The sequence below is a fragment of the Spermophilus citellus genome (assembly GCF_964194105.1).
Source record: "Spermophilus citellus genome assembly, chromosome: 15".
NCBI lineage: Eukaryota > Metazoa > Chordata > Mammalia > Rodentia > Sciuridae > Spermophilus > Spermophilus citellus.
This window is the reverse complement of record NC_138195.1, coordinates 17,113,823-17,125,610: the sequence shown is the minus strand read 5'-3', so window position 1 is coordinate 17,125,610 and position 11,788 is coordinate 17,113,823. Positions and strand designations below refer to the sequence as shown.

The 11,788-nt window shown below is 40.3% G+C and overlaps 1 long non-coding RNA gene across 1 annotated transcript in view; it reads right to left on the bottom strand.

Moving 5' to 3' along the window:
- Positions 1-221: 221 nt before the first annotated feature.
- LOC308634617 overlaps positions 222-11,788 on the bottom strand; it is a 31,785-nt gene continuing 20,218 nt past the window's right edge. Inside the window, exons 4-5 of the long non-coding RNA XR_014019050.1 lie at positions 3,902-4,018; positions 222-1,501 (exon numbers count right to left, since the gene is read on the bottom strand). This is a non-coding gene — a long non-coding RNA (uncharacterized lncRNA). The remainder of the gene's footprint in view (positions 1,502-3,901; positions 4,019-11,788) is intronic.

The window sequence follows — 11,788 nt, the reverse complement described above, 5'->3', positions numbered from 1 at the left end:
TTCCTGTGGCCTTGATCTTGGACTTCCCAGCCTCCTCAACTGTAAGAAATCCCTGCTGTTTATAAGCCACTTAATCTATGGTACTTTGTCATAAGCAGCCCAAATGGACCAAGACACCAGGAGAGCACAAAGCCTCTAAAGGACTTGCTAAGGTCTGGATATTTATGTGCCCTCGAAAATTCTTCTGGAAACTTAATCCCCAATACAACAGTATACAGAGGTGAAGCCTTTGAGAATTGATTTAAGTCATGAGGACTCTGCCCTTTTGAGTGGGATTAGCAAGCATCCTATAACAAGTTCCCAGTTGAAGGGAGTACTTTTTTCCCCTTCTATTTTCTGTCATGAGGACACTGCCAAAAGCTGAGAGCAACCCTAACCAGACACCAGTGCTGGGATTATGGACTCCACAACCTTCAGAACTACAAAAAATAATTTATATGTCTTTGTAAATTATGCACTCTAAGGTATTTCATCAGAGGATCACAAATGGACTAAGACAGAACCACACCTCCCAAACTTAAGTTGCTCATCAAATCTCACAGCTATGCCTCTGGGCTGCCCCTTGGGCTATTCCCAGGCCCTTGTGTCTCTGTGACTTGCAGGCTGACTGGCCTGAGAACATATTGGATCCTAGACCCTCAGTTAGCCCTGTCCTGGCTTCTCTTGGTCCCTCAAACTACTTCTCTCCAACTAGATCTCTCAGGGCTCAGAGACAAGGGAGGAACGGAAGGTATGGTTTCTTCAGTGTGAGGGTAGACTTAGGAGGAGACAGCTATTTACCCAGTTATCCGGACACTATTGAGTGTTTGGGGCTGATTATTTTAAGGAAGTTTACCCAGTATGCAGGCCAGGATTGGAGAAGACTCTATAAAATCAATTTGATATCAACATAGTCAAAGTCATAGAAATCTCAGTGTTCTGATTTCCTGAACAGAAGGGTCTCAGTTCCTGGGCAGGGACACAATGCCTTCCATGTAAAATTGTGTTCCATTTTGTATAATGTACTTACTCCATGTGTCTGCATGGTTCTATGTTTAAATGACTTTTTTGAGTGATGAGTACAAAATTTCTTTACACAGAAAACCTGGAATATACACAAAGCATAAATAATGTTCACCAAAAGACAGATGAGTAATACTGCAACCTAGAGGAGGGTGTTTTCACAGGTGCATTCCCACAGTCTTCATCTAGTACTGTGTTTAGTCTAGCTACCTACTTCCATCTTTGGGAGTCTGAGCAAAAAGAGTCAGCTCATTTTGCACTGTGATTTGAATAGAGTCTCTGTCCAATGACTACAGATTGGATCTCTGAAGCTGGTTTTGAAGTCCAATCTCACCATGCCTTTTGCTGAGTTCTTCTGGTCCCCAGGTTCTTCTCTGCAGAGTAGGGAAATAGCTCAGTCCCAGCTTGCAGTGACAATGTGAGGGGCTTACAGAGATGAAACATTGACCTATAAAAACTTCACCTGGAGCGACAGAAATGGAACCTTGGTTGATGTTTGCTGCAAAGCATAAAACAAAGAAGATTTGAAAAAATTCTCTGTTACAGTTTTTAGGAATTAAAAGACAAATTATGAGTTTATGATGGTTTTGATGACCTATGCAGCTTTATCAAAGTCTCTCCTGTTCATGTCCAACCCACAGAAAAATAAGTGCAATTTCCTTACCCTCTTTAGCATGGAAAGAGAAGAGCATAATGTGACCTCCTTAATCCAGAGATGTAAGCACACATTGTCGAGGCTGATCTTCCAGAACATGAACACTTATTCAGATGGTGCATCCCCAGGAGGTGAACCTCGGTCTGGAGGACCCCAGAAAGTCAGGCTGGTCCCAGAAGCCTTTGTCTTATCTGGGCCTCTTCAACCTAGAGAAGTTCTCTAGGCTGAAGCATTGAACCTTTCGTCCACCTGGGGAAGACATACTCAGCCCTCCAAGGATCATTTTGAGGAGTCCTATTTATTAAAGATGTTTCATATCATGATTCAGAGGAAGGAACTGATTTGGTTTCTTAAGGAGGACTATACTATGTCCACTTGATGCTCCACAGCATCATGGCACCAAGGAGCAATGACCTCAGAACACATCTCCTCTCTGGACTGGAGTTGATCCAAACCAGAATCTGTGGGTGCTTCCTGGGGAGAATGAATCCTGCCTATCCATTAGTATCATGGACTTAGCTAGAGCCCACACTATTTCCTGATGTGCTGCATCTGCCCAGCCAGAGTTCTGCCTTCTTGTGCTTATGAAATGGATTTGTAGAATCTATTTTTAGAATTTCCCATTTACTCCTAGAACTTCACCTTGTTGGTCTTGGCACAACTTACCATTTTGTCCAATTCATTTCTAGTCATGACTCTGTTCTGCATTTCATATGTGCTTCATATTTGAAGTTATTGGGATGTTAGATCAAGGCCTTTCATGGTATTATTCAACCCATTGATCAAAATGCTGAGGAGGATAAATTCCATGACCATTCCCTGTGGCCATCCACTAGAGACTACCCCAGGTTGACAAATCCCAGTAAGTCAGGTATAATCACAAAAAGCCTCAGAGAGTGAGACCCACAGCTCTGATTTTCATACAAATATTTCCATCTCCAGCACTGGAGGCCCTGATTTCTCGTCCTTAGGTTTCCAGGCCACTGCTTCAGACCAGCCTCACTCTGCTCACCTAGCACCTGACACCAACTCTCAGCCCAGCCAGTGGACCCAGAGTCCTATGCCCTGACCTGCCACTGTCAGGCACAGCTTTCTAAAGCAGTCACTTTCATTATTATTGTTGTTGTTTTTAATCTTGCTATAAGTGGCACACAATCTCTTGCCAGGTCCTCCTGGCAGACTGTTGGGAAAATCAGTGTGTGTGTGTGTGTGTGTGTGTGTGTGCGCGCGCGCGCGCGAGCGCGTGTGAAGTGTGTGAAGCCAGAAGGCCTGAATTCCCCCACTAACCAGGGCTCCTCCCATCCTTCTTTTCATAGCTAATTTAGTTAAGTGTTTAAACAATGAAAATCTGGCAGCTCCCCTCCATTAGAGCTATGAGATCGAGGACAGCTGCCGCCCAGCTCTCAGCCCTGCGCTACAGCCTTGGAGCCCGAAGCATCCATCAGCTTTCCTGAAATAGCAAGGCTCTGCTTCCTTCCAGGCTTCCCCTGGAATAACCCCGGGGGAAGGACACTCCATTTCCTCCACCCAGACGCTTTATTTATGACCACCCAATGAGTCCATATATGGAGAAAAAAATTTCACCACTGTGTGGAATGAAATCATGCAGTTGTAAATAACTGATGTAAGTGTTTAAATTAAAAAGATCTCACAATGAGATTATGTATGTATGTAAATAGATGTATGCTTCTCAGCTGGGGAGAGCCTGAACTGAACTCATGCTGTAACAGCAGGGTGATCAGGCAGGAGAGTGGGGCTTGGACAACTGCAGGGACCTGACAAAATGACGAGATTTTCAGCCCCATTCTTCTTAGTCCGATTCTGAGGAGATCCAGGGATATCAGCTCCATACCAACATGGACAAGTCACTAAAGAGTCAGTAATTGGAGTGGAGCCTGGGTGGCATGTTGAAGAGAACAACAGTTCCATGCTTTTTCTCAACTATCTACTTATTTAAAAGAACTTAATTACCCTTGTATCCTGTGACCTTGTCTTTAAGCACACATCACTTCTGTCAAGGAAAGGCATGTGCCCTTTTCATTTGACTTCACTTGCTGGATGCCTTGCTGAGAGTCAGTGGTTTTTCCTCATAGACGCACTACCATGTGAAAAGTCATATGAAAACCTAATCTAATTTGCTATGAGCCAGCATATTCAGTAGTTCAGATCCTCAGGGAGGACTCACTATATAAATCATTAATTACCATGTGGTCCAGCAATGGCCTTAAAAAGAAACATGCCTACCTGGATATTTGCAGAGCCATTTGGCTTCACTTGAAGATCGCTCCTTCTAAAACATGCCCTTCAAGGGAAAATCACTTCCTTTCCATGGCAGCAGTTCTCAGAATCCCATAGATATATCTGAAATCAAAGGGAGCATGCGAGTCCATGGAAGTTGCTCTTCTGTTGAAACTGAAAACTGTTTACCCGAGACACTGTTAGACTTTGGTCTCATTATTGGCTGAAGCCTCAATAATTGCCAGCTGGACAAATAGCCAAAGCTTGAGGGTGGGGAGATGATTATATTTACAACCGACCAAAGCCAGGTTTCTTCTCTTTTCTTTTTAATACATGGTGATGGTCTTCCCTAACCTCCTCCTGGTGTGCTGCAGGGACTGTCGGTCAGCATCTTATGAAAACAGTCATCATCCTGAGGGTCTCTAAATAGCACTGGATGTTCTACAACATAACCAAAACCTGGGCGCTGGTGGGAGTTTTAATTCTACTTTGGGGATTTGCTAAAACGTTCCTTATGGTCAACTTGTACTTTAATACCTTGAGTATGTTTGGGAAAGTTACACATGTTTTGCAATACAAATACATGACATGCTTACTGAATTGTGTCCACATAATCTAACACAGCACAAATATGTCACCACTGCCAATAGCTCTTCTCCCATTTTCTTTTTGTGTGACTAAAACTTTTATTTGTATTTGAAACTTTTATATTCACAATAGAAAATGCAAAACTTAAATTTTCATTGTGGATTTTTTTTCCTTTCACTAGAATAAATTAAACCCTGTTATCACATTGATTATTTTGGCCTTGGGTTCCACCATGTCTTTGTTGTTTTTTTTTTTTTTTTAATTTTGAGACAGGGTCTAGCTCAGTTGCTTAGGGCCTCACTAATTTCCTGAGGTTTGTCACAAACTTGTAATCCTCCTGTATCAACATTCTGAGTCGCTGAGAATAAAGGCATGTGCCACTATGCCCACCTATACTCTGATTTTACTTCCTGTCTTCTGTCTGGGTCACTGAATTTCCAGTTTTCAATAATGGTAGTAAGTAATTTAGATGGTAGTAAGTTAATGTATTTAACCATATGATATTTTAATATATTGAGAAGTACATTAATTTTGTTTTATAGGTTTGCTTTGGGGAGAAAGGATAATTTATTTGTTATCATTTTATATTATGAATTCTCCACTTTTGACTTTGATAGTTTGATTCTTTATTTGGCTAGCTTAGCATGATTCAAATGAAATATAGGTTAGCTTTTTTCTGTTTTTTTCTAAAGAAATAAAATGTAGGACAGACACTTAAATTTTAACTTTAGATGAACTGCAAAAGACTTAATAACAGGATGCCCTAATATTGCCCAGTCTTCCCACCTTTTATCTGTCTAGCTGCCCCACCCAATCCCTTCCTTCTAATTTTGCAGACATTGATAATTGTCTTCTTCATGTTTCAAAGTTGAAGTTAGAGCCAAGTTTTGTCTGCTTGGATCTTCGCTGAATTTGTTTGTTTGTGTGTTTTTACTCTTGAAATTAAAATAAGTTATAAGAATAAGTCTAGTTATTAAAAAACTTTTTGTTAGTTTTGTCTGCTATTCAGAAAACTTTAGTCTTTCTTTAGTTCAGGAAAGTTTCTCCCAACAGTTATTTAATAATAACACCGCTTTTTGTTGTGTTGTTGTTGGGTTTTTTTCCCTGAAATTCCAAATATTTGTAAATTAAATATATCTCTTGTCCCTGTTTTTTACAGATTTTCCACCCATTAACTTTATCCTTCTCCTCTGTGATATCAAAGTTGACTTCTGCTCCATCTAATCTTTGTTCCAAAAGATCCATTTAGCTCTTTACTTTCTCCATTTAGATTTTTGAAATGAACATTTTTTAAAAACTCTCCTTGCCACCTTCCCAAACCTGTCTGGTTTTGCCTACTTCAATTGCATAGAAGAAATGTCTGCTCAAAGTTAGTTGGAAACATACATCCAAAGTGTTCTCAAAACTTCCCGTCTCCTATATGAAACTATATTTCATAAGAAATTATTTGCTCTAATTCCTCAGAGTGTTCCTCTTTTGAACTGCACTATCTTTTCACTTGCCTGGTGGTTTTTCTCTGTGGCCCAATATGAAAAAGAAAGTGCAATGTTTCCAGAACCAGTTGTGGAGATCCTAGCCTGAATCATTCATACCCCAGGGGAGGGGAAGGAAGGGTAGATAGGCTAAGATTTACTGCAGTTTCACTCTGCTGCTTCAGCTCTCTGAGGAGACAGGAGGCGAGCCAGTCTCGAATGGGCCTATGTAGACTCTGCATCTCTGCTTGACTTTCTTTTCTCAGTTTGGGAGCATCAAGAATTTCCTGGAAATATTCTTTTTTTTTTTTTTTTTTTTTTGGGCAGACCACTGATTGGTTTCACTCCTGTTGCTGGCCCTGGCCCCAAATTCATGACAAGTGTCAGCTGGGGATTAGTGCCACTAAGGGTTTGTGATTTGCAGAATTCCCATCTACTGAGTTCCTGACAGCCTCTCCCTATCCCTCTGCATTTCTCTCTCCTACAGCACATATGTCAGGCAAAACTAGGAGTATTGGAGGGATTCTGCTAGACTTTCCTCCATGTATTAGTTCTCCTTTATGTGTGAGGAACTATTCATCCCATAGAACTAATCTAAAAAAAAATGCCTAGACCATGTGGCTGTCATCCTTCCCTACTTTTACAGCCCATTCACATTTTCCTTATTTGTATAACAGTGGAACATGTCAGTGTGAAATTTGCTTAGGATAATTTCTTGTATTTCAAAGTATAAATATTTTGCTGAATTTTATTTTTCCAACTTTGGAACAAATGGTATGTTAAAAAAACATTTTTACTTGGAAGTTGTTTCATGGAATATATTATTCAATTTAACAATAGGTCTCATTGTTAAATTTATTCTCAATACAAAGATCAGCCATAGATTATTAAAGGCTGCAAGCTGCAAAGCTATCTATAGGTTTCTGGTGAGATAATTTTTCAGATAACAATTTTTGTAGGAAGCAATTGTGGCTTCATTCTGTGATAGGCAAGGTGCCAGGAAATACTAAATCAAGTGGCAATAGAGTCCCTAAAGAAAGTTGTTTCTGATTTATGATGATAGTTCTAACAATACTGCTGAACTTTTTACACATTGAAATGACCACTGAGTTATGTTTTACATTATATCAGAGAACAGCCAGTCTGCCAGAGCCAATGTTGCAGCTGGAATACAGGAAAGCTCCATCATGTTAACTCCCAAAGTCTGAGGGAAATGATTTCTTATTTCTAAAATGTTGGTGCCTGTTTGGTTTTCCCCAACACATTTCACACCCTGAATCTATGGTGACATTGAGAAAGTGGAAAACAGTCCATGCTGGATTTGAGGTTAAAGCAGAGATGAAGGGTCCAAGAACCCAAGCACGCACACACACACACACACACACACACACACACTCAAAAAAAAAGGAGACTTACTATTAGCACAGGGTTGCTAAGGGCAACTGAAGAAGTCTGTATTATTTTTTTGTGTGTATCACAATTTCAAAGGACAACTTCTACAGACTTATCTTCCAGCTTCTAGAGTCACCTGAAACTCCCTACTATGTGATGTGTGTACTTGTGTGCTCACATGGACATGTGTGCATGTGTATGTGTGTGTGTGCATGTATGTTTTATTTTGAATATTAAATTATAATCCTGGAGCTTTAAGAAGAGCCCAAACTAGTGTTATCTGATTGAAACTGGAATACCACATACGTAATTCCAAAATTTCTAGCGGCTCCATTTAAAAAAAAAACAATATAAAGAAACTGATAAAATTACTTAATAATTTAACTTACTTAACCTAATATATCCAAAATATTATGATTTCAGCATGTAGACTGCATAAAACTAATTAGTGGGATAGGTGGCATTCTTCTCTTCATACCAGGTTTTTGAAACCCAGTGTGCTGCTGGTGTGTATTTGAGGATGAGATCCCAGCAGCCACTTGCACTGGCAGATGGGATGGGGCAGCTTCTGGGAATGACAATAACCCTCTTGTTCTATCTCACTCAACTCTGCTCAGCTCTTTGAATCTCCCTAAAAATTCCCCTTCTCTGAATACCCCAGAACATGACTCTCAAAGGACCACCCCACAGCTCCTTGAAGCATGCTGCATGACTCCCATGTTTATTTCACTGATAGGTGAATGAAAAAAAATATATATGTATATACCATGTTAGTCAGCTTTACATCACTGTGACCAAAATACCTGTCAAGAACAACTTAGAGAAGAAAAGGTATATTTGTGTTCATAGTTTTAGAAGATTCAATCCATAGTTTGTAGGCTCCATTGCTGTGGCTCTAAGGTGAAGTAGAATATCATGGCAAGAGGATGGGGCAGAGCAAACCTTTTCAACTGAGAGCAATCAGGGAGCAGAGAAAGGAAAGAAGGGGCCAGAGAGAAGATATAAACCCTCCCAGGGCATGCTGCAGTGACCCAGCTAAGCCCCACTTCCAGAAGTCCATTCTGCTGTCATTTGATTAACCCACTGATGAGGTAAACTTTTCATGAACAAATCATTGCCTAAAAGCCCCACCTCTGAAAGTTAGCAGAACTTTATGATTAATAACACCCGAACCTGGAGCTCCCTGACCTGTCAATTGAATTTGGACCTCCAGGAAAAGGACTTTCCCCCCCTTAGTCTCTGCTACCCACTTCCATCTTTGTGCCACCACCAATTCTCAACAAATATTCTTGTTTTCTCCTTTTGGTCTCCCTTGCCAGATTGAGCAGTATCATGATAGGGATGCTGGGGGCATTTCTGAGTCCTGTCCTAGGGAAAAAGATTGCAGAGGGGCGGTGAGGAGGGGTGGGCCTGTCTTTGCTGTGTTGTCTATCATGAAATAGAAAGTCTGAGACTGGACCTCAGCATCTGCTTGCAAAAGAAGGGCAAGGTTGAAGAGACACCCTGAGATGGTACATAAAGATCTACAGAGGTTGTCAAATGCCTAAAGACCAGGCAAATGAAGCTATCCAGAAATAAGATGTGATTGGTGGGAACTGGAAAACGTGTCTCAGACAGGATATTTCAATTCACTTTTTAATCATGTGCACACTTAACAAAACTGGTAAGAGCTCAAAAGTTATTTGAGTTCCTGAAAGAGGGCTATGTCCCGGGGATTCACCTTACAACCTCGCAGTATGTAGCTATAGAGGCTGCCTGTCTCCTGCTTCAGACTTGCTGCCTTCTGCTGTCCATCAATACCCAACTTTAAATACCTGGCTCATAATCTTCATATTCATGCCACTTTGATGGTTCATCATATTTCAACCACTTTGATGGTTTTCTTTTCCTTTATGACCACACTTCTGATGACCTTAAATTCTGTATATAATTGTATATTCAAATATGGTGAAATGTAACCTGGTTCTCCAAAGCAGTTTGTCTCCTTTAAACCAGTGTCAGTTGCAGACTTTCTGTGCAGCTCTAAACTATAGGCTTATAACTGCCTAAATATTCTGATGCTTAATCCCACTATCTATAAGAGCAGACCCTACTGTCCATTAGTGTCCCAAGGCCCACAGTGAACCAGGATACCCTCACAATCTCAGTGCTGACCATCTTGCTGAGCTTTGCAGGGAGGGGGGTATCTCTAGTTGGGGTGTTATTCATCAATTTCTGTATTCTGATTCGCACCCAGTCTACCCACTGGCCTGGAGTTCTGCCCAGAGGTCCAGGTGGAAGTATTGCCCAGACCCTTCTCAAGGATCAAACCTTGCCCTATTCCTCCAGCAAGGTGCTAAATAGATCGGCGAGAACAAGCATATTGCCTTGCTATTCTACCTGCATTTACTGGAAACTTCTGCTGTTGCCTGAATACCAGAATAGATTTCCCCTTGGAAACTGACACTGGCTTGGCTCCGGCCTGATTCTGACACACCTATTTCCCAAGCTTCCTCTTCCTCCTGGCCTGCTCCTGAAGCACCAACGTGCTTCTCTGCCACATTGCTTATGGTCATGGATACTTCTTCTTTTTTTTTTTTTTTAGTTTGTTCTAATTACTTACACATGACAGTAGAATGTATTTTGGTACATTATACACAAAGAGTACAACTTCTCATAGAGATGTCTTAATTCATCTTTTTCTTTGCTTTTTTTTTCATGTTTTTCCTGAGCAAACATGAGGAGAGTAGATTCTTTTGAGTCTGACAAATTTGGTTTTGAATACTGTCTCCAATATTTAATAATTCTATGATCTTCAGGTAAGTTACTTAAAATTTTGGACCTCATTTTTTCCATCATTAACATGCAATTGATCCTATTTCAGAAGGTTGTTGGAATGATCAGAAAGGGTGGTGTAAGTTATTTAGCACAGAACAAATATGGCTATATGTTGGATATTGTTTTGACTGAACCAATGCTTTGCCCACATTGTAAACACCACTGTTTTAACTCTGTCCTATTATCAATGGCCAATAGGATATCCATTTGATGTTTTTCAAAGCCTAGATCCCATAAATAGCTTTTATTGAATGGTCTCATATAGGCTAAATAGTTGAACCTGATCCATCCTCAACTCTTATCACATCCTTGTCCTTTTGTGGCCAGGAATCCCCTAGATCTTTTGAATGCCCCCTTCCCCATCAACCCTGAATTTTCTTCCCAGAATCCATATCTAAAGTTCTGGATGTCTGGATTAAGGAAGGTATACTAGTCCATTTTCTATTACTATAACAAAATACATGAGGTTGAGTACTTCATAAAGAAAAATGATTTGTTTAGCTCATGATTCTGGTGGTTAGGGGATCTGAGCAGCATGGCACCAGTACCTGGGCAAAGGTTCTATGGCTGTTCACAACCTGGTAAAGAAAAGTTTACTAAGAGAACTACATTAATCCTTTTCCAAAGGCAGGGCCCCTAATGACCTAGTTACCTTGCACTAGGTACCACTTCTTAAAGATTCTACTGCAATAACATTAGCACATTGGAAACCAAGCTTCCAGCACATGAGCCCTTGGGGAACTCACTCAACTATCTTCAAGTCATAGAAAAGTATCATTAGGCTCAAGCATCAGTAAGGTGAGAAAAAAAATGGAAAATAGTTTAATTCCCAGAGATTTCCAACATGTCATAAATCACTATGGGGGTGAAAATACAGTTTCTCTAAATACATATGAATGGTATGGTACCAACTTACTGCCATCTTAAAGGGTTACATCTTAAATGTTTATTAAATGTTTATTAAAAATATATATGATATGTCTGCTTTTTCAACCATTGGGTATTGTTCTTGCCACTGTCTAGGGTATATTTGAGAGCTCAGTCCTTTTGGTTATAGGTGAAGGTTGGTTGACACTAGCTCCTATGACTTACACCATTATCAGAGTTGCTTACCACACACAGGCTTATTTTTCACAAAATATTTAATACAGGTTCAGCAGCCCCCTTCACCTATGATTATGATCTCCAAAGTCTAAGCAGAAGAAATAGAGCTGGCTCTTATCTACTTATCTTGAATGTGACCCTTGCCACTGTCACTCCCAGTCCATCGGGTAGAATATCCAACCTAACTGGGAAGAGGCTCAGAAAGAGGCTCCAATGGAAACCCAATGGAATATTGATAAGCATGGCTCTCTGCTCTAGTGTGTGTGTCTACATGTGTGTGTGGATGTTTATGGAACACTGATGCATATGTCTATATGTGTGTACAATGTCTTCTGTATTCCTAAAGTGCACTAGTATTGCTCTTCTACCATCCTTCTATTCCTTTGAAGTACTTGTAATGCACAGTGCAATATTTCCATTAAGACACCAGAAAATATTCTTAGCCATGTTTGCCATCATACCATGAAAATTTTCATGCAAACTAAGACTATAGTATCATTTATTTTAAAAAAAACTGGCT